Here is a 24,553-nt window from a genome sequence, read left to right as displayed (position 1 = left end):
GGAGCAATTAATATCGGGGATGCAAAAGAGGCCAGAATTGGAGGAGTGCAGAGATCTTGGAGGGTTGTAAGGATGGAAGACGTGACAGAGATAGGGAGAGGCGAGACCATGGTGGGATTTGAAAAAAAGATGAGAACCATATGTTTGGTCAGTCTCAATGTACAAAACAGCCCCAAATAGCACTTAAAAAGCCAGGAATCTCATTCAGACAGGCTGCCAGATGGCTAGTGCGGGAAACGGAGGAATGCTTCAATGGCAACATTCCCGCTAAGCACCACAGCTGGCCGGAGGTCCCACACAGACTGCTTACCGGCTTTTGAATCGGAGATTTTGCGTATGCGCGAAAGTTTGAATGGGCCGCGCAGCCCGTTAAAGGGACTGCACACCCCAAAATAAATGAGGGGGAAAATTGCACAATGGTATGGTCAGGAGACATTCCCCTGTTGGAGAGGAGGCGCCTTATTGGGTCCGAGCAGACTGAAGTTTACTTTGACCCGAGAGTGCTTGATGCTGATACCAGGCTCGCAGTGTCAGCTGTGGCTCAGTGGGTAGCACTCTCGCCTCTGGGTCAGAAGGTTGTGGGTTCAAGTCCTACTCCAGAAACTTAAGCACAAACATCTAGGCTGACACGCTACTTGAGGACGTGCTGCACTGTTGGAGGTGCTGTCTTTCAGATGAGATGTTAAACCAAGGCCCTGTCTGTTCTCTCAGGTGCACTTAAAAGATTTCATGGCATTATTTTTAAGAAGAGCAGGGGAGTTATCCCCAGTGTCCTGGCCACTATTTATCCCTCAATCAACATAACAAAAAAACAGATGATCTGGTCCTTATCACATTGCTGTTCGTGGGAGCTTGCTGTGTGCAAATGGGCTGCTGTGTTTCCCACATTACAATAGTGACTACACTCGAAAAGCACTTCATTGGCTGTAAAGTATTTTGAGACATCCGGTGGTCGCGAAAGGTGCTATATAAATGCAAGTTGTTCAAGTCTTTTGTTTGACCCAATGCTTGATGCTGAAACCCAGCCCCCAAAATGAAAAACAGTTCCATTCTCGCTGAACACCAAATTCAGACAACGGAAGTTTAAAAACAAACCAAAAAGAAAGTTCAACCCCAAAATAGTTGCGGCTTTGTACTATTGTGCAGGACGTGAAGTCAAATTAAATCTAAAAAGCAACGTGTCCCCAGTGCTCCAAAATGGAATCTGTGCCGTTCCTGGTCTCTGTGGCACTGTTCCACAATGGGCAATGTATTTGAGGCTGGCCCCACACTGGGCAATTCATTTAGTGCCCAGTGTGGGGCTGAGCTTTTCAAAGGAGTCCAGTGGAGCCAAAAAGGAAAAGTATCCCCTGAGCACTGATTAAGCGCAGCGCCAGACAAGTACATCACCTACTGCTGCTGTTTTTAGCAGGAGTTGGAAGCTCTGTTTGAAACACTCTCTGCAAACGCTCTCATTGTTGGAAGTGCAAAAAGTATAACAAAAAGCGTTACAGGAACTCCCGCCAGTGCCTTGCACGAACGAGAAGAAAGAAAAATCAGCGATGGTTATCAATTCCAGCTGCCTTCCACTTCATTTCTGTGTGTGTGTGTGCTGACGTTAAAATATTTGACATCAAGCGCCGAGCACTGAGCAGCCAGATTGAGTTGGAGTGGTTGGAGATTCCCTGAGCTGTGTCTGCCCTTTCGTACTTTCTTCCTCTAGTTGATGCTAGCGCCCATTTCCACAGTTGCTTGCGTTGCATTCCACACCGCTTTCCTTCCGATCTATTTGAAACCCCCTCTGACAGGAGCAGATAAGTTCAGTTCGAAGCAGAGTGACAGTGGCTGGGACCCAATCACAAAGGCCGAGGAGCCCAATGGGTTTTTTTCCGGCTGATTTAGCTCCGGTTGTTCGCTGTTGAAGATAGATGATTCTCACAAAATTAAAGCTTCTGGCCCCGGAGAGGTTCAGTGAGGAGATGTCGAAATTAATGTGTTTTATAAAAGGCAAGTTGCGACCTATTTGCTCAGCTTTATCTGGCAAAATGCAAGTGTCTGAATGCCCTACAAGGGTCTACTGTCATGTGTTCGGAAAGAAACGATAGCTCACAGTGTTTGGCCAATCAGCATGGGCTCAGCATTTAGCTCAGTAGGTAGCTCTAAGTCAGAAAGTTGTGGGTTCCAGAGACCTAGGCCCCCAATAGTGATGAGCTGTAAGGCCCGCCCATTTTTCGGCAGTCCCTGAGCGGCATCTACCTTTTTGGCGCCTGCTGTCGCTGGGATCCATCTTCGGCTCGGTATTGTGGGCAGCAGCGGGAGTCGGCGGGTGGCGATCAGTGAGCGGGAGGTACAGGCCTCTCGAATCGGGGAACTTCGAAGGTGCCGCACTGCGCATGCGCGAGATCTGTGGTCTTTTTTTGTAGTTCTATCACCGACGTCATTTTTGCCGCAAATGATACTTAAACGGTGGATAGGCAATGGCAAACATTTAAAGATCACATGGATGAACTTCAACAATTGTACGTCCCTGTCTGGAGTAAAAATAAAACGGGGAAGGTGGCTCAACTGTGGCTAACAAGGGAAATTAAGGATAGTGTTAAATCCAAGGAAGAGGCATATAAATTGGCCAGAAAAAGCAGCAAACCTGAGGACTGGGAGAAATTTAGAATTCAGCAGAGGAGGAAAAAAGGTTTAATTAGGAGGGGGAAAATAGAGTATGAGAGGAAGCTTGCCAGGAACATAAAAACTGACTGCAAAAGCTTCGATAGATATGTGAAGAGAAAAAGATTAGTGAAGACAAATGTAGGTCCCCTGCAGTCAGATTCAGGTGAACTTGTAATGGGGAACAAAGAAATGACAGGCCAGTTGAACAAATACTTTGGTTCTATCTTCATGAAGGAGGACACAAATAACCTTCCAGAAGTATTAGGGGACTGAGGGTCTAGTGAGAAGGAGGAACTGAAGGATATCCTTATTAGGCTTGAAATTGTGTTAGGGGAAATTGATGAGATTGAAGGCCGATAAATCCCCGGGTCATAGAAACATAGAAAATAGGTGCAGGAGTAGGCCATTCGGCCCTTCGAGCCTGCACCACCATTTAATGAGTTCATGACTGAACATGCAACTTCAGTACCCCATTTCTGCTTTCTCACCATACCCCTTGATCCCCCAGTAGTAAGGACTACATCTAACTCCCTCCTGAATACATCTAGTGAACTGGCCTCAACAACTCTCGGTGGCAGAGAATCCCACAGGCCCACCACTCCCTGGGTGAAGAAGCCTCTCCTCATCTCGGTCCCAAATGGAGCACCCCCCATCCTTAGACTGTGACCCCTGGCTCTGGACCTCCCCAACATTAATAAGAACATAAGAACTTAAGAATTAGTTTCAGGAGTAGGCCATCTAGCCCTTCCAGCCTGCTCCGCCATTCAACAAGATCATGGCTGATCTGGCCGTGGACTCAGCTCCACTTACCAGCCCACTCCCCATAACCCTTAATTCCCTTATTGGTTAAAAATCTATCTATCTGTGATTTGAATATATTCAATGAGCTAGCCTCAGCTGCTTCCTTGGGCAGAGAATTCCACAGATTCACAACCCTCTGGGAGAAGAAATTCCTTCTCAACTCGGTTTTAAATTGGCTCCCCTGTATTTTGAGACTGGGCCCCCTAGTTCTAGTCTCCCCGACCAGTGGAAACAATCTCTCTGCCTCTATCTTGTCTATCCCTTTCATGATTTTAAATGTTTCTATAAGATCACCCCTCATCCTTCTAAACTCCAATGAGTAAAGATCCAGTCTACTCAATCTATCATCATAAGGTAACCCCCTCATCTCCGGAATCAGCCTAGTGAATCGTCTCTGTTCCCCTTCCAAAGCTAGTATATCCTTCCTTAAGTAAGGTGACCAAAACTGCACGCAGTTCTCCAGGTGCGGCCTCACCAATACCCTGTACAGTTGCAGCAGGACCTCCCTGCTTTTGTACTCCATCCCTCTCGCAATGAAGGCCAACATTCCATTTGCCTTCCTGATTACCTGCTGCACCTGCAAACTAACTTGGAGTTTTGTGTAGACCTCGTGGTGCAACGATAGTGTGTCTGACTCCAGATCAGAAGGTTGTGTGTTCAAATCATGTGTGCTCGCTTCGGCATCACATATACTAAAATTGGAACGATACAGAGAAGATTAGCATGGCCCCTGCGCAAGGATGACACGCAAATTCGTGACTCTAAAAGAGTTTCATGCACAAGGACCCCCAGGTTCCTCTGCACCGCAGCATGTTGTAATTTCTCCCCATTCAAATAATATTCCCTTTTACTGTTTTTTTTCCCAAGGTGGATGACCTTACATTTTCCGACATTGTATTCCATCTGCCAAACCTTAGCCCATTTGCTTAACCTATCTAAATTTCTTTGCAGCCTCTCTGTGTCCTCTACACAACCCACTTTCCCACTAATCTTTGTGTCATCTGCAAATTTTGTTACACTACACTCTGTCCCCTCTTCCAGGTCATCTATGTATATTGTAAACAGTTGTGGTCCCAGCACCAATTTCTGTGGCACACCACTAACCACCGATTTCCAACCCGAAAAGGACCCATTTATCCCGACTCTCTGTTTTCTGTTAGCTAGCCAATTCTCGATCCATGCTAATACATTTCCTCTGACTCCGCGTACCTTTATCTTCTGCAGTAACCTTTTGGGTCCTGATAGTCTGCATCCCAGAGTACTTAAGGAAGTGGCCCTAGAAATAGTGGATGCATTGGTGATCATTTTCCAACAGTCTATCGACTCTGGATCAGTTCCTATGGACTGGAGAGTAGCTAATGTAACACCACTTTTTAAAAAAGGAGAGAGAGAGAAAACAGGTTAGCCTGACATCAGTAGTGGGGAAAATGTTGGAATAATTTATTAAAGATGAAATAGCAGCGCATTTGGAAAGCAGTGACAGAATCGGTCCAAGTCAGCATGGATTTATGAAAGGGAAATCATGCTTGACAAATCTTCTGGAATGTTTTGAGGATGTAACTAATAGAGTGGACAAGGGAGAACCAGTGGATGTGGTGTATTTGGACTTTCAAAAGGCTTTTGATAAGGTCCCACACAAGAGATTGGTGTGCAAAATTAAAGCACATGGTATTGGGGGTAATGTACTGAAGTGGATAGAGAACTGGTTGGCAGACAGGAAGCAGAGAGCGGGATAAATGGGTCCTTTTCAGAATGGCAGGCAGTGACTAGTGGAGTGCTGCAGGGCTCAGTGCTAGGACCCCAGCTATTTACAATATACATTAATGATTTGGATGAAGGAATTGAGTGTAATATCTCCAAGTTTGCGGGTGACACTAAACTGGGTGGCGGTGTGAACTGTGAGGAGGATTCTAAGAGGCTGCAGGGTAACTTGGACAGGTTAGGTGAGTGGGCAAATGCATGACAGATGCAGTATAATGTGGATAAATGTGAGGTTATCTACTTTGGGAGCAAAAACACGAAGGCAGAATATTATCTAAATGGTGGCAGATTAGGAAAAGGGGAGGTGCAACGAGACTTGGGTGTCATGGAACATCAGTCATTGAAAGTTGGCATGCAGGTACAGCAGGGGGTGAAGAAGGCAAATGGTATTTTGGCCTTCATAGCTAGGGGATTTGAGTATAGGAGCAGGGAGATCTTACTGCAGTTGTACAGGGTCTTGGTGAGACCTCACCTGGAATATTGTGTTCAGTTTTAGTCTCCTAATCCAAGGAAGGAGGTTCTTGCTATTGAGGGAGTGCAGCGAAGGTTCACCAGACTGATTCCCAGGATGGCTGGACTGACATATGAGGAGGGACTGGATCGACTGGGCTTTTATTCACTGGAATTTAGCAGGATGAGAGGGGATCTCATAGAAACATATAAAATTCTGACGGGACTGGATAGGTTAGATGCAGGAAAAATGTTCCCAATGTTGGGGAAGTCCAGAACCAGGGGACACAGTCTAAGGATAAGTGGTAAGCCATTTAGGACTGAGATGAGGAGAAACTTCTTCACTCAGAGAATTGTTAACCTGTGGAATTCCCTACCGCAGAGTTGTTGATGCCAGTTCATTGGATATATTCAAGAAGGAGTTAGATATGGCCCTTATGGCTAAAGGGATCAAGAGGTATGGAGAGAAAGCAGGAAAGGGGTACTGAGGTGAATGATCAGCCATGATCTTATTGAATGGTGGTGCAGGCTCGAAGGGCCGAATGGCCTACTCCTGCACCTATTTTCAAGGTTTCTATGTTTCTACGATTGAGGCTGCTGGGACTTCTGCGCATGCGCATAAATGTCAAACACTCCCTTGCACCTGCCAGTTGTAGAGGGGAGAGAGTAGGAGACAGAGAGCTGCAAATCTTTCATTATCCATTCCTTAAGTGATTTAAGATGAGTGGAAAAAAAGCATCAAATAAGACTGTCAAAACCAGGCTCAGAGCTCCCTGGTTTAATAATGAGGAGCTGGAGGAACATAAGAACATAAGAATTAGGAACAGGTGTAGGCCATCTAGCCCCTCGAGCCTGCTCCGCCATTCAAGAAGATCATGGCTGATCTGGCCGTGGACTCAGCTCCACTTACCCGCCCTCTCCCCGTAACCCTTAATTCCCTTATTGGTTAAAAATCTATCTATCTGTGATTTGAATACATATTCAATGAGCTAGCCTCAACTGCTTCCTTGGGCAGAGAATTCCACAGATTCACAACCCTCTGGGAGAAGAAATTCCTTCTCAACTCGGTTTTAAATTGGCTCCCCCGTATGAGGCTGGGCCCCCTAGTTCTAGTCTCCCCTACCAGTGGAAACAACCTCTCTGCCTCCATCTTGTCTATTCCTTTCATGATTTTAAATGTTTCTATAAGATCACCCCTCATCCTTGTGAACTCCAACGAGTAAAGACCCAGTCTACTCAGTCTATCATCATAAGGTAACCCCCTCATCTCCGGAATCAGCCTAGTGAATCGTCTCTGTACCCCCTCCAAAGCCAGTATATCCTTCCTTAAGTAAGGTGACCAAAACTGCACGCAGTGCTCCAGGTGCGGCCTTACCAATACCCTATACAGTTGCAGCAGGACCTCCCTGCTTTTGTACTCCATCCCTCTCGCAATGAAGGCCAACATTCCATTCGCCTTCCTGATTACCTGCTGCACCTGCAAACTAACTTTTTGGGATTCATGCACAAGGACCCCCAGGTCCCTCTGCACCTCAGCATGTTGTAATTTCTCCCATTCAAATAATATTCCCTTTTACTGTTTTTTTTCCCAAGGTGGATGACCTCACACTTTCCAACATTGTATTCCATCTGCCAAACCTTAGCCCATTCGCTTAACCTATCCAAATCTCTTTGCAGCCTCTCTGTGTCCTCTACATAACCCGCTTTCCCACTAATCTTAGTGCTATCTGCAAATTTTGTTACACTACACTCTGTCCCCTCTTCCAGGTCATCTATGTATATTGTAAACAGTTGTGGTCCCAGCACCGATCCCTGTAGCACACTACTAACCACGGATTTCCAACCCGAAAAGGACCCATTTATTCCGATTCTCTGCTTTCTGTTAGCCAGCCAATTCTCTATCCATGCTAATACATTTCCTCTGACTCCGCGTACCTCTATCTTCTGCAATAACCTTTTGTGTGGCACCTTATCGAATGCCTTTTGGAAATCTAAATACACCACATCCATCGGTACACCTCTATCCACCACGCTCGTTATATCCTCAAAGAATTCCAGTAAATTAGTTAAACATGATTTCCCCTTCATGAATCCATGCTGCGTCTGCTTGATTGCACTATTCCTGTCTAGATGTCCCGCTATTTCTTCCTTAAATGATAGTCTCAAGCATTTTCCCCACTACAGATGTTAAACTAACCGGCCTATAGTTACCTGCCTTTTGTCTGCCCCCTTTTTTAAACAGAGGCGTTACATTAGCTGCTTTCCAATCCGCTGGTACCTCCCCAGAGTCCAGAGAATTTTGGTAGATTATAACGAATGCATCTGCTATAACTTCTGCCATCTCTTTTAATACTCTGGGATGCATTTCATCAGGACCAGGGGACTTGTCTACCTTGAGTCTCATTAGCCTGTCCAGCACTACCCCTCTAGTGATAGTGATTGTCTCCAGATCCTCCCTTCCCACATTCCTGTGACCAGCTATTTTTGGCATGGTTTTTGTGTCTTCCACTGTGAAGACCGAAGCAAAATAATTGTTTAAGGTCTCAGCCATTTCCACATTTCCCATTATTAAATCCCCCTTCTCATCTTCTAAGGGACCAACATTTACTTCAGTCACTCTTTTCCGTTTTATATATCGGTAAAAGCTTTTACTATCTGTTTTTATGTTTTGCAGAAGTTTACCTTCGTAATCTATCTTTCCTTTCTTTATTGCTTTTTTGTCATTCTTTGCTGTCGTTTAAAATTTTCCCAATCCTCTAGTTTCCCACTAACCTTGGCCACCTTCTACGCATTGGTTTTTGATTTGATACTCTCCTTTATTTCCTTGGTTATCCACGGCTGGTTATTCCTTCTCTTCCCGCCCTTCTTTTTCACTGGAATATATTTTTGTTGCGCACTATGAAAGAGCTCCTTAAAAGTCCTCCACTGTTCCTCAATTGTGCCACCGTTTAGTCTGTGTTTCCAGTCTACTTTAGCCAACTCTGCCCTCATCCCACTGTAGTCCCCTTTGTTTAAGCATAGTATGCTCGTTTCTGACACAACTTCCTCACCCTCAATCTGTAATACAAATTCAACCACACTGTGATCACTCATTCCGAGAGGATCTTTTACTAGGAGATCGTTTATTTTTCTTGTCTCATTACACAGGACCAGATCTAAGATAGCTTGCTCCCTTGTAGGTTCTGTTACATACTGTTCTAAGAAACAATCCCGCATGCATTCTATGAATTCCTCCTCCAGGCTACCCCGTGCGATTTGAGTTGACCAATCGATATGTAGGTTAAAATCCACCATGATTACTGCCGTTCCTTTTTCACATGCCTCCATTATTCCCTTGATTATTGCCCGCCCCACCGCGAAGTTAATATTTGGGGGCCTATAAACTACGCCCACCAGTGACTTTTTCCCCTTACTATCCCTTACTACCCACAATGATTCAACATTTTGTTCATTAGAGCCAATATCGTCTCTCACAACTGCCCTGATATCATCCTTTATTAACAGAGCTACCCCACCTCCTTTCCCTTCTTGTCTATCTTTCCGAATCGTCAGATACCCCTGTATGTTTAATCCCCAGTCTTGGCCACCCTGCAACCATGTTTTTGTAATGGCCACCAAATCATACCCATTTGTAATGATTTGTGCCGTCAACTCATTTACTTTATTTCGAATGCTGCGTGCATTTAGGTAGAGTGTTTTAATACTAGTTTTTAAACCATGATTTTTAGTTTTGAACCCTCCTGCAACCCCTTTATATTCAGTGGCCCTTTTTGTTTTTTGCCCTGGGTTTCTCTGCCCTCCACTTTTACTCATCTCTTTTCTGTCTTTTGCTTTTGTCTCGTTTTTGTTTCCCTCTGTCTCCCTGCATTGGTTCCCATCACTCTGCCATATTAGTTTAACTCCTCCCCAACAGCACTAGCAAACACTCCCCCGAGGACATTGGTTCCGGTCCTGCCCAGGTGCAGACCGTCTGGTTTGTACTGGTCCCACCTCCCCCAGAACCTGTTCCAATGCCCCAGGAATTTGAATCCCTCCCTGCTGCACCACTGCTCAAGCCATGTATTCATCTGCGCTATCCTGCGATTCCTACTCTGACTAGCACGTGGCACTGGTAGCAATCCTGAGATTACTACTTTTGAGGTCCTACTTTTAATTTAGCTCCTAGCTCCTTAAATTCGCCTCATAGGACCTCATCCCATTTTTTACCTATGTCGTTGGTACCAATGTGCACCACCACAACTGGCTGTTCTCTCTCCCTTTTTAGAATGTCCTGCACCCGCTCCGAGACATCCTTTACCCTTGCACCAGGGAGGCAACATACCATCCTGGAGTCTCGGTTGCGGCCGTAGAAACGCCTATCTATTCCCCATTCAATTGAATCCCCTATCACTATCGCTCTCCCACTCTTTTTCTTGCCCTCCTGTGCAACAGAGCCAGCCACGGTGCCATGAACTTGGCTGCTGCTGCCCGCCCCTGATGAGTCATCCCCCTCAACAGTACTCAAAGCAGTGTATCTGTTTTGCAGGGGGATGACCGCAGGGGACCCCTGCACTACTTTCCTTGCATCAGAAGTGGAGCGCACGTATAAAGACCTCACCCGGGATGGTCGTGGCAAACCTCCACCACCCCGATGCAGACGCATCTGGAGGGAGATTGGTGAGGCCGTGTCCTCAACGGGCAACATTGAGTGAGATGGAGGCCAGTGTAGGAAACGTTGGAGCGATGCGGTGGCATCAGCAAGCGTGAGTAAACATTTAAGGAACCCCTCCCGTCCAACTGCAATTGGTCATGACCCAGATATGTGTGTGGGTGTGTGTGTGTGTGTGGTTGTGTGTGTGGGGCATGATCAAAGGGGGTAAAAACTTCAACGTATCTTTCTGCAGAAGAAAAATACATCCAAGGCAGCAAGCCCCAGTGCCACGGGAGGGGACCCAGCAGAGGTGATGGAGTTGAGCAACCTGGAGGAGCATGCCTTGGCATTGGTGGGTGACCGCCATCATGCAACCAAAGGGTGATGCAGATCCGCTGCTAGAGCGTGGTAAGCTTCTACTAAACTCCGGTCTGCGTCAGGCTCAGTGCATGAAAGGTCACTATTGGTGCGCCCATGTAGAGATGGAACTCCCTGATGGCACAATGTGAGTGTGAGATGAGAAGTCTCACATCAGCTTGACCTCCCGCCCCTCCGACCCCCGCCCCCCTTGCCTATAGCCCTATAGACTGAAATATTGGCCTCTACTTGCAGACGGTGAGTCGGACAGCACTGATCAATGCACGCCAGCCACCTCTGGCACTCGAAGGAGGAGTGTGACCTCAGCGTCTCCCACCCCAACGTGGTCCCCAGCCCGAGACATGGGCTCCTTCCTCGACCACACCCCGCCACCTCCCCTCCCCACCGCCAAGACCACCCAGTTCCATCGCACCAAACTCCGCCGCCCAGAGTCACGAAGAAGAGGAGAGCGAGGAGGGAGAAGGGCCCATCTTTGAGCCCCTTGCGGTGGAGGAGCCGGAAGAGGATGATACCAGCCTCCTGCCATGTGTGCCATCTGTCCTCAGAACCTCGGCGTCGGCTCAGAATTCATGGGCTTTGAGCCGGACGCAACACCTCCAAGCACTGCCAGGCTCAGAGGCTGTGGAGCTGACCCAACCAGGGCGGGTCAACCCACAACGACACACACCGACACACACCGACCCACACCGACCCACCCCGACCCACACTGACCCACACTGACCCACCCCGACCCACACTGACCCACCCCGACCCACACTGACCCACCCCGACCCACACTGACCCACACTGACCCACACTGACCCACACTGACCCACATTGACACACCCCGACCCACCCCGACACACACCGACCCACACCGACCCACACTGACCCACATTGACACACCCCGACCCACCCCGACACACCCCGACCCACACCGACCCACCCTGACCCACACTGACACACCCCGACCCACACTGACCCACACTGACCCACACCGACCCACACTGACCCACCCCGACCCACACTGACCCACCCCGACACACACCGACCCACACCGACCCACACTGACCCACATTGACACACCCCGACACACACTGACACACCCCGACCCACACTGACCCACACCGACCCACCCCGACCCACCCTGACCCACACTGACACACCCCGACCCACACTGACCCACACCGACCCACATCGACCCACCCTGACCCACACTGACCCACCCTGACCCACACTGACACACCCCGACCCACCCTGACCCACACCGACCCACCCCGACACACACCGACCCACACTGACACACCCCGACCCACCCTGACCCACCCTGACCCACACCGACCCACACTGACCCACCCTGACCCACACTGACACACCCCGACCCACCCTGACCCACACCGACCCACCCTGACCCACCCTGACCCACACTGACCCACCCTGACCCACACTGACACACCCCGACCCACCCTGACCCACACCGACCCACCCCGACCCACACTGACCCACCCCGACACACACCGACCCACACTGACCCACATTGACACACCCCGACCCACACTGACACACCCCGACCCACACCGACGCACACCGACGCACACCGACCCACACCGACGCACACCGACCCACACCGACCCACACCGACCCACACTGACACACCCCGACCCACCCCGACCCACACCGACCCACACCGACCCACACCGACCCACACCGACGCACACCGACCCACACCGACGCACACCGACCCACACCGACGCACACCGACGCACACCGACGCACACCGACCCACCCCGACCCACCCCGACCCACCCCGACCCACCCCGACCCACACCGACCCACCCCGACCCACCCCGACCCACCCCGACCCACACCGACCCACCCCGACCCACCCCGACCCACACCGACCCACCCCGACCCACCCCGACCCACCCCGACCCACACCGACCCACACTGACACACCCCGACCCACCCCGACCCACCCCGACCCACCCCGACCCACACTGTCCCACCCCGACCCACCCCGACCCACACCGACCCACACCGACCCACCCCGACCCACACCGACCCACACCGACGCACACCGACCCACCCCGACCCACACCGACCCACGACGACCCACCCCGACCCACACCGACCCACACCGACCCACGACGACCCACACCGACACACCCCGACCCACACCGACCCACGACGACCCACACCGACGCACCCCGACCCACCACGACCCACCCCGACCCACCCTGACCCACACCGACCCACGACGACCCACACCGACGCACCCCGACGCACCCCGACGCACCCCGACGCACACCGACGCACACCGACCCACCCCGACCCACCCCGACCCACGACGACCCACGACGACCCACACCGACGCACACCGACCCACACCGACCCACACCGACCCACCCCGACACACCCCGACCCACACCGACCCACACCGACCCACACCGACCCACACCGACACACCCCGACCCACCCCGACACACACCGACACACACCGACCCACACCGACACACCCCGACCCACACCGACCCACACCGACCCACACCGACCCACACTGACCCACACTGACCCACACTGACCCACACCGACCCACACTGACGCACCCCGACCCACACCGACCCACACCGACGCACCCCGACCCACCACGACCCACCCCGACCCACCCTGACCCACACCGACCCACGACGACCCACACCGACGCACCCCGACGCACCCCGACGCACCCCGACGCACACCGACGCACACCGACCCACCCCGACCCACCCCGACCCACGACGACCCACGACGACCCACACCGACGCACACCGACCCACACCGACCCACACCGACCCACCCCGACACACCCCGACCCACACCGACCCACACCGACCCACACCGACCCACACCGACACACCCCGACCCACCCCGACACACACCGACACACACCGACCCACACCGACACACCCCGACCCACACCGACCCACACCGACCCACACTGACCCACACTGACCCACACTGACCCACACCGACCCACACTGACGCACCCCGACCCACACCGACCCACACCGACCCACACTGACCCACACTGACCCACACCGACCCACACCGACCCACACCGACCCACACCGACCCACACCGACCCACACTGACCCACACTGACCCACACCGACCCACCCCGACCCACCCCGACCCACACTGACCCACACCGACCCACACCGACCCACACCGACCCACACTGACCCACACTGACCCACACCGACCCACACTGACACACCCCGACCCACCCCGACCCACACTGACCCACACCGACCCACCCCGACCCACACCGACCCACACTGACCCACACCGACCCACACTGACCCACACCGACCCACACCGACCCACACCGACCCACACCGACCCACACCGACCCACACCGACCCACACCGACCCACACCGACCCACACCGACCCACACTGACCCACACTGACACACCCCGACCCACCCCGACCCACACTGACCCACACTGACCCACCCCGACCCACACCGACCCACACTGACCCACACCGACCCACACTGACCCACACCGACCCACACTGACCCACACCGACCCACACCGACCCACACTGACCCACACCGACCCACACCGACCCACACTGACCCACACCGACCCACACCGACCCACACCGACCCACGACGACACACCCCGACCCACACCGACCCACACCGACCCACACCGACCCACACTGACCCACACCGACCCACACTGACCCACACCGACCCACATTGACACACCCCGACCCACACCGACCCACCCCGACCCACACTGACCCACACCGACCCACACTGACACACACCAACCCACACCGACCCACGACGACACACCCCGACCCACACCGACCCACACCGACCCACACTGTCACACCCCGACCTACACCGACGCACACCGACGCACACCGACCCACACCGACGCACACCGACCCACATTGACACACCCCGACCCACACCGACCCACCCCGACCCACACTGACCCACACCGACCCACACTGACCCACACCGACCCACACCGACCCACGACGACACACACCGACCCACACCGACCCACATTGACACACCCCGACCCACACCGACCCACACCGACCCACACTGACCCACACTGACCCACACTGACCCACACTGACCCACACCGACCCACACCGACCCACACCGACCCACACCGACCCACACCGACCCACACCGACCCACACCGACCCACACCGACCCACACCGACACACACCGACCCACACTGACCCACCCCGACCTACACCGACGCACACCGACGCACACCGACCCACACCGACGCACACCGACCCACACCGACACACCCCGACCTACACCGACGCACACCGACCCACACCGACGCACACCGACCCACACCGACGCACACCGACCCACACCGACGCACACCGACCCACACCGACGCACACCGACCCACACCGACCCACACTGACACACCCCGACCCACACCGACCCACACTGTCACACCCCGACCTACACCGACGCACACCGACCCACACTGACCCACACCGACCCACACCGACCCACACTGACACACACTGACCCACACCGACACACCCCGACCCACACCGACCCACACTGTCACACCCCGACCTACACCGACGCACACCGACGCACACCGACGCACACCGACCCACACCGACCCACACCGACCCACGACGACCCACCCCGACCCACCCCGACCCACCCCGACCCACCCCGACCCACCCCGACCCACCCCGACCCACACCGACCCACCCCGACCCACACCGACCCACACCGACCCACCCCGACCCACACCGACACACCCCGACCCACACTGACACACCCCGACCCACACTGACACACCCCGACCCACACCGACCCACGACGACCCACACCGACACACCCCGACCCACACCGACACACCCCGACCCACACCGACACACCCCGACCCACACCGACACACCCCGACCCACACTGACCCACACCGACACACCCCGACCCACACCGACACACCCCGACCCACACCGACACACCCCGACCCACACCGACACACCCCGACCCACACCGACCCACACCGACACACCCCGACCCACACCGACACACCCCGACCCACACCGACACACCCCGACCCACACCGACACACCCCGACCCACAACGACCCACACCGACCCACACCGACCCAACAAGCTGCTGAGGATGCAGGACCGCGCACAGCTATTCACGAGATGGTGCAGCTATCGAGGACAAGTGTGGAGATAGGTTGCGAGCTGCTGCCGAACCATGGCTGGGGTAGGTGCCGGCATCGAGTCCCTCGGCTCAGCATCATTCTGACCGAATGGACCGGCTCATTAATGCGGTGGAGAGCAACACCCAGTCTGCTGAGGCGACGAGACAAGCGATGGCTTCTGGGCCGGTCATGCAAGCCCCCTGCGCCACACCCTCAGGGCAGACAGATCCCGAGGAGCCGGTGCCTTCAGTCATGCCCCCTACCTTCTCGCCAAGACGGACACGTCTGCAGAGGTCCGGCAGCCCTCCTGCACAACCTGCTCAAGCAGAGATGGGGAGAGGGGAGGGGCAGGGGTGCGGGACGCCAAGTTGAAGGCGGGACAAAGAAGAGGACGATGGGCCTCACATCAAGGCGACGGCGGGAGAGGTGGTGGTAGCGGGTAGAGGGGTGGGTGTTGGTGGTGGAGATGTTTGTAAATCCTGTAGAGTTATGTCACTTCTGTAATATAGCACTTTTAAATACAGTCGCAATGTTCACCCTCTCTTGGTTAGTGTCTCATTCCCACGTGATGTGAGAAACACAGTGCTGTCCCTCGTGGGTTCTGCTGCTTCGGGACTATATTGTGCTCCACATATGATTGCACTGTATAATGGGTCCTGTCATCAGGACATCGCGGCACGACAAGTAAGGGAGACCAATGCAGAAAGACTGCCATTCAATGAGAGTCACTTGAAGTACTTGCAGGGCACACAATAATGCTTTCAGGTCAAGACACTTTTTAAGACGCCAAACATGGCGGAGTGCCATCCCTGAGATGACATGTTGATTAGCTACATTGCAGTCCATTATATGTATCTACCCCTCTTCCACACCTCATGTCATGCTGTTCTCAGTATCAGTTGCAGCTATGTGCCATCGCTTGACATCTTATCACTTTCGCATAATAACTCTGGCATAAGCTCAGACCATCTGCGCAGTCACATCAGTCACTAAATATTTTCCGCATGGAATGGGCTCCAAACTCTTGCAGGGTCCCTCTTGCATTGAGCCTTCACCATCTTCCGCAACTCATTGTCACTTCCTCTGCCACACCTTCCCTTCAACGGAGTCATAGGGAGTCACATATCTGAACTCTCTCTGGGCGGGTTAAGATCCATCACCTCACTATTTATGTGCCACCAACAGTGCTGCAGGATGTGAACGATATCGGGGGAAGTGAAGTGCAGCGCTGCAGCGATCTGGGTCACCCTCCCTGCCGCCCGACTCACACGCAGCTCAGACCCGCTTTTCCCCAGCGGTCCTTCTGACGGGCGGCAGGGCCATCTTTGACTGTCCTACGATGAGGAAAAAGCCGGATTTCCAGCCTCGGCACCGGAGGAATCACCGGGAAAAAAAAACGGCATTTCCGGTGGTAGCTTGGCGGCTGTGGGCAGGACTTCCAGCAATATCAGGGCCCTCAACACAGAATCTCGGCTGACATCTCAGTGCAGTACTGAGGGAGCGCTGCTCTGTCGGAGGTGCCGTCTTTCTGATGAGACGTTAACCCGAGGTCCCGTCAGCCTTGTGAGGTGGATGTAAAAGATCCTGTTATATAAGTGGACTTGTATTTACTCTGTACAGCCACCAGAGGGCTCATGCCCTGGAGTCCCTTGGGAGCACAGATATTTAAGGAGGCTTCATGGGTTGGAGAGGCACTCTGGAGATCTGCAATAAAAGACTAAGGTCACACTTTACTTTGAGCTCACAGTGTTCAGTCTGACTCTTTCTTCATACACAACAGATCCCATGGCACTATTTCGAAGACAAGCAGGGGAATTCTCCTGGCCAATATTTATCTCAATCAACATCACCAAAACCGATTATCTGGTCGGTATCACTTTGCCGTTTGTGGGAACTTGCTGTGCACAATTTGGCTGTTGTAAAAACCGACATTGCAACAGTGATTACGCGTCAAAAGTACTTCATTGGCAGTGAAGCACCTTGGGATGTCCTGAGGCCACGAAAGGCGCTATAGAAATGCAAGACTTAGAGAAGATGTTTCAACTGGGTGGTTGGGGGGGGGGGAGGGGGAGAAGAGAACTAGGGGCCATCAATATAGGATAGTCACTCATAAATCCAATCGGGAATTCAAGAGGAACTACTTTACCCAGAGAGTGGATATAATGTCGATCTCACTACCGCAGGGAGTAGTTGAGGCGAATAGCACAGATGCATTTAAGGGGAAGCAAGGGGAGAATGGAAGAAAAGGATATGTTGATGGGGTGAGATGAAGTAAGGTGGGAGGAGGCTCGTGTGGCGTGTAAACACCGGCGTGGACTAGTTGGGCCGAATGGCCTGTTTCTGCACTGTGAATGCTGTGTAAGACATTCCTTTTTAAAGGGAGTTCTCCGTCACGTTGACCTGGCAGCCAGCACTGCCTCTCCCGGCCTTTGCCCAGTGATTACTGGGACCTGATGCTAGTCTGCAGAAAAACAAACCTCGCCAATGAGCTGCCTTCAGTTTAATTGCAGTGTTAATTATTAGTGAGATCACTCCTTCATTACGGCTGTGCAATCTCTCTTGGTGGGCAGCTGAGAAACAAAGAGCGCGGGTGATCTGACTCGGAAACAAACAAAAAATAATGGAATTGAGGAATGGATCACCATAACAAATCTAGTCCACTAGAAGTAATTTGCTGTCAGCTCCTGTTAAGGCACCAGCATTTGCTCAAGCAGCAATCCATTACACGTCAGTGTGGTAATGAATTCCACAGGACCTTGCCACTGCTGTTACAGCTTAAGCTCTATCTGTGAAACAATTCTCGCACTGACCTGTGAACTGTCGGTTCGTGACACGGTTTAATGGGTCTGCTGGTTGATGACAAAACAGGACAGCGCACCTCTGCGGGTTTGTTTCATGCACGGTTGACAACCTATAGACAATATCATTAATTGATGGACACAGATAAAATGGGCGAGGGGAAGTATTGGGCCACTCAAAACCGTAGCGGGAGAGCTGGAGCCCGATATAGTTATTAAATATCTACTTCAAACCTGTCTTTATTCATGAAAGCTGAGCAATTTGCCTCAGTTGGTTCGGGGAAGCGTCGCAGAAGATGCACAGTGGGCAGATAACACAGGATATTAATATAAAATCATTAGGCCCTTGAGGCAAATAATGAAAAATAATGTAGCCAGCCTCAGGAGAATTCCGATCTTTTTAGGTCACTGGGCCAGCAGATGCAGTACATGGGGATAAACGTCAAATAATTAGAATGAGAGACAGGAACCCAAAGGGAAAGTGTGCGCTAAGAGGGTTAATGTGGATAACTACATGAAACAGTCAATACAGTCCTTAGCTGCAATTTTATTTTTGAAAAATGAAAGCAAATAAGGTTCTGGATCGCTTTAACAGAAAATCGATGTAATTTTCTGGTTGGAGTTTGAAAAGGAGAAAGCTTACAGGGCTGAGGGGGAAAGAAAGATCTATTTCCCTTAACAGAGGGGTCAACAACTAGGGAGTATAGATTTAAAATAATTGGGGGGAGGTTTAGAGGGGATCTGAGGGGAAATTTCTTCACCCAGAGGGCGGTGGAGGTCTGGAACTCACTGCCTGAAAGGGTGGTAGAGACAGAAACCCTCACCACATTTAAAAAGTACTTGGATGTGCACTTGAAGTGCTGTAATCTACAGGGCTACGGACTGAGAGCTGGAAAGTGGGATTAGGCTGGATAGCTCTTGGTCGGCCGGCGCGGGCACGATGGGCCGAAATGGCCTCCTTCCGTGCTGTAAATCTCTCTGATTCTATGTTAACGAAGGGATTTTTGATAAGATAAATAGGAAAATCAAAGCGATGGGATCGATTTTGATCTCAGGCAGCCAACCATCCTGACAGCATAGAGGTGGCCGTGATTTTGAGGTCCTCATTGACGTCTGGCCAGTAAACAGGTGTACGTACCACTGCAACACCCTGGATTCAGGTGATCCATTAGTGGCTTGTCCCGGCCCATAGCAGGGTAAGTGTGATTGTGACGGTGCCAAGGGCCTGGGGCAGTAACTGGCAAGATTAATTTTTTGTGGTGGCTTGGAAAAACCACTCAAAGGATCATAGGAACAGGAGGAGGCCATTCAGCCCCTGGAGCCTGTTCTGCCATTCAATCAGATCACGGCTGATCTGCGACCTAACTCCATATACCCGCCTTTGGCCCATATCCCTTATTATCTTTGGGTAACAAAAATATATCAATCTCTGATTTAAAATTAATAATTGATCTAGCACCATTTGCTGTTTGCGGAAGAGTTCCAAACTTTGGGTGTAGAAGTGTTTCCTAACTTCACTCCTGAAAGGTCTGGCTCTAATTTGTCGAAAATGACCCCCTAGTCCTAGAATCCCCAACCAGCGGAAATAGTTCCTCTCTCTCGACCCTATTCGTTCCCCTTAATACCTTGAAAACCTCCTGCCAATCGTAACTGGGCCTCTTCTCCTCTATTACCCGTGGAACCGATCGGAGACTGGAAGCAAAATGTGTTTGCTTCCAAAATGGCAATCGGGGCCCGACATATGTCGTAGGACCCCAATTTGCATATTAAATGGGGCCTATCCGGCCCGAAACAGGCAGGGGATACGGACGCCCAGCGGTAGGCCTCTTTCAAAATGGTGGCTGCTGTAACGGAGGCACGACTGGACGGTAAGCACGGGGTGGGTTTTGGCATCATTCCAAGGCAGCGGTGAGCTTCTCTAGCTTTGACCATCCTTCCCAACGGGGCTTTTGCTTTTCAGAGTTACTTGGAGTTGAGTGTGAAGAATCCCAATGATAATTACTTAGGATTACATAGGATATACAGCACAGAAACAACCAGTCCGTGCCGGCGTTTATGCTCCACTCCAGCCTCCCCCCGTCCTTCCTCATCTAAATCTATCAGCATAACCCTCTGTTCCCTTTTCCCTCAAATGCTTGTCTAGCCTCCTCTTAAATGCATCGATATTATTCACTACAACCACTCCCTGTGGCAGCGAGTTCCACATTCTCATCACTCTCTGGGTAAAGAAGTTTCTTCTGAATTCCCGATTGGAATTCTTGGTGACTATCTTATATTGATGGCCTCTAGTTTTGCTCTTCCTCACAAGTGGAAACACTCACACTGTATCCACTCTATCGAAACCTTTCATAATTTTAAAGACCTCTATTACGTCACTCCTCATCCCTCTTTTTTTCTACAGAGTAAAGAGACCCAGCCAGTTCATCCTTTGCTGCTCGGTATAACTTCTTTCCTGATAGGTCAATCCCTTCAAATTCCATAGGGAGCTAGGCTATCGGGTCCACTCATCAACAGTACACTGGGGCACATGGTTTAGGTGTTGGATTATCAAGCCTGCCAGAGAAGGCCAATGTGGCTCCAAACCTCCATCATGATGAGAATACTGTGGCAACAAGAGCGGGTCAGAGGCTGGGTATTCTGCGGCGAGTGTCTCACCTTCTGACTCCCCAAAGCCTTTCCACCATCTACAAGGCACAAGTCAGGAGTGTGATAGAACACTCTCCACTTGCCTGGATGAGTGCAGCTCCAACAACACTCAAGTAGCTTGACACCATCATTGTCAATGCAGCCTGTTTCATTGGCTCCCCATCCACCACCTTCACCATTCACTCCCTCCACCACCGGCGCACCATGGCTGCAATGTGTACCATCTACAAGATGCACTGCAGCACCTCCCAAACACATGATCTCTACCACCTAGAAGGACAAGGGCAGCAGGCGCCTGGGAGTACCATCACCTGCAAGTTCCCCTCCAAGTTACACACCATCCTGACTTGGAAATATATTGCCGTTCCTTCCTCGTCGCTGGGTCAAAATCCTGGAACTCCATCCCTAACAGCACTGTGGGAGTACCTTCATCACACGGACTGCAGCGGTTCAAGAAGGCGGCTCACCACCACCTTCTCAAGCGGCAATTAGGGATGGGCAATAAATGCCAGCCTTGGTTCAAATATCAGGGGACAGCGATTAAGAATGACTACATTAGAAGTAAGCAGATGTAATGATCCTGTGGCTCTGGGATGTGGGCAGATGGAGTTAGGGCCCAACACTGGGAAAGAAAGGCAGTCGTTGGGCATAGACTGCAAAACCAGGACAGTGCTGCGAGGCTAAAGACAGAGAGGGAAAGGAGAAGTTACTTTGCAGTCACTGACGTAACATAGACATAGAAACATAGAAAATAGGTGCAGGAGCAGGCCATTCAGCCCTTCTAGCCTGCACCGCCATTCAATGAGTTCATGGCTGAACATGAAACTTCAGTACCCCATTCCTGCTTTCTCGCCATACCCCTTGATCCCCCTAGTAGTAAGGACTTCATCTAACTCCCTTTTGAATATATTTAGTGAATTGGCCTCAACTACTTTCTGTGGTAGAGAATTCCACAGGTTCACCACTCCCTGGGTGAAGAAGTTTCTCCTCATCTCGGTCCTAAATGGCTTACCCCTTATCCTTAGACTGTGACCCCTGGTTCTGGACTTCCCCAACATTGGGAACATTCTTCCTGTATCTAACCTGTCTAAACCCGTCAGAATTTTAAACGTTTCTATGAGGTCCCCTCTCATTCTTCTGAACTCCAGTGAATACAAGCCCAGTTGATCCAGTCTTTCTTGATAGGTCAGTGCCACCATCCCGGGAATCAGTCTGGTGAATCTTCGCTGCACTCCCTCAATAGCAAGAATGTCCTCCCTCAAGTTAGGAGACCAAAACTGTACACAATACTCCAGGTGTGGCCTCACCAAGGCCCTGTACAACTGTAGCAACACCTCCCTGCCCCTGTACTCAAATCCCGTCGCTATGAAGGCCAACATGCCATTTGCTTTCTTAACCGCCTGCTGTACCTGCATGCCAACCTTCAATGACTGATGTACCATGACACCCAGGTCTCGTTGCACCTTCCCTTTTCCTAATCTGTTACCATTCAGATAATAGTCTGTCTCTCTGTTTTTACCACCAAAGTGGATAACCTCACATTTATCCACATTATACTTCATCTGCCATTCATTTGCCCACTCACCTAACCTATCCAAGTCACTCTGCAGCCTCATAGCATCCTCCTCGCAGCTCACACTGCTACCCAACTTAGTGTCATCCGCAAATTTGGAGATACTACATTTAATCCCCTCGTCTAAATCATTAATGTACAATGTAAACAGCTGGGGCCCCAGCACAGAACCTTGCGGTACCCCACTAGTCACTGTCTGCCATTCTGAAAAGTACCCATTTACTCCTACTCTTTGCTTCCTGTCTGACAACCAGTTCTCAATCCACGTCAGCACACTACCCCCAATCCCATGTGCTCCAACCTTGCACATTAATCTCTTGTGTGGGACCTTGTCGAAAGCCTTCTGAAAGTCCAAATATACCACATCAACTGGTTCTCCTTTGTCCACTTTACTGGAAACATCCTCAAAAAATTCCAGAAGATTTGTCAAGCATGATTTCCCTTTCACAAATCCATGCTGACTTGGACCTATCATGTCAGTTAATGGTACCCTGTTCTGTCTGTTTCCTGGGACTTAACTGGGTCTTCATAGAGGGAAAACTTTTTTATGCAGCGAGTGGTTAAGATTTGGAATGGACTGCCTGAAAGGATGGTGGAGGCAAACTCAATCTTGACTTTCAAAATGCAATTGGATAAGTACCTGAAGGAAAATAAATAGCAGGGCTACGGTGAAAGGGTGGGGGGAGTGGGACTCGCTGAAGTGCTCTTGCAGAGAGCTGGCATGGGTTCGATGGGCCGAATGGCCTTTTTCTGTGCTCTACCCATTCGATGATTCTTTGGGTTGGAAATTCGGCCTTCTGCTGCCCCTTTTAGCGCCCCGGAGGGGCGGCAATGGCGACAGAAAACACTTGCGCCTGGGCGGCCAGCTTCTAGCGTTCCGACGGGACATTTGGTGCCGCTATTGTTGGGGCGTGGAGCATTACTGCCCGGGAGAGGCGAGCCGGTGCAACGCCCCTGGTTGCAACACAGCTTGATTTTTGGCTGCTGCTCGATCCATAGTGCGCCGTAGAGCACTGTGCTGGGACCGCCTGTGAAAGCCCGAGCTGTAGCGGCCGCAGTGAGGTAAATAATGTCCACCTCAGGTAAGTCTGATTGTTTTTAAAATGTTCTTTTTGCGATTTATGTTGTGGTGGCGTGGGCCGTGTATTAGGAATGTTTTTGGTGGGATTTCCCCCCCCCCCCGGCCTCTGTTATGGCGCTCCGAGGCTGGCAGTTTTGCTCAGGATTTTCCCTTGCTCAACCGGCCTAACATCCTAAAAGAAACCTGCAACGCCCCCCCTTAGTGCCCCGCTCCAAACTCCGGGCCCAGCAGATGAATTTTGGGGCAGCAGACGCAAACCATTTGCTGGCGCAAAATGTACCGCTCGGCCCGGGACACCGCTCCAACTTAGGCACGACCGAAGTTCCACCCCAATGAGTCTATGATTCTAAGAGACAGAGCCTGTTTACTTAAAGGCCAATGGAATAAGTTACCAGCAAAAGGCATCAAAAGAGACAGTGTAATCGGGATCAAGAGGTAGTTGTATGTGTTTCTGGTGAGAAGTGGCATTGAAGGATGTGGTGAAGGAGAAAGGGAGATGGGATTGATCTACGCAAAAGGCTGAGCCACCTCCGGGTATAAAGGCCTTCTCATGTTTCTAAAAATTCTTTGGTTCTGACAAAAGTGACAAGATTCAGCTTTGTT

General features: G+C 51.6%; 1 long non-coding RNA gene and 1 other non-coding gene across 4 annotated transcripts in view; both read left to right on the top strand.

Moving 5' to 3' along the window:
- LOC139277944 (uncharacterized) overlaps positions 1 to 24,553 on the top strand; it is a 190,792-nt gene that overhangs the window by 63,786 nt on the left and 102,453 nt on the right. For all 3 annotated transcript variants that reach the window (XR_011596183.1, XR_011596181.1, XR_011596182.1), the window contains exons 3-4: positions 10,181 to 10,397; positions 10,539 to 10,693. This is a non-coding gene — a long non-coding RNA (uncharacterized lncRNA). The remainder of the gene's footprint in view (positions 1 to 10,180; positions 10,398 to 10,538; positions 10,694 to 24,553) is intronic.
- On the top strand, positions 4,113 to 4,219 carry LOC139279200 (U6 spliceosomal RNA). The gene has a single exon (XR_011596419.1). It is a non-coding gene; the product is annotated as a U6 spliceosomal RNA (small nuclear RNA).

This window comes from Pristiophorus japonicus, chromosome 13, assembly GCF_044704955.1.
Source record: "Pristiophorus japonicus isolate sPriJap1 chromosome 13, sPriJap1.hap1, whole genome shotgun sequence".
In the NCBI taxonomy this organism is placed as follows: domain Eukaryota; kingdom Metazoa; phylum Chordata; class Chondrichthyes; family Pristiophoridae; genus Pristiophorus; species Pristiophorus japonicus.
The sequence above is the reverse complement of the archived record's forward strand: the minus strand, read 5'-3'. Positions and strand labels throughout refer to the sequence as shown.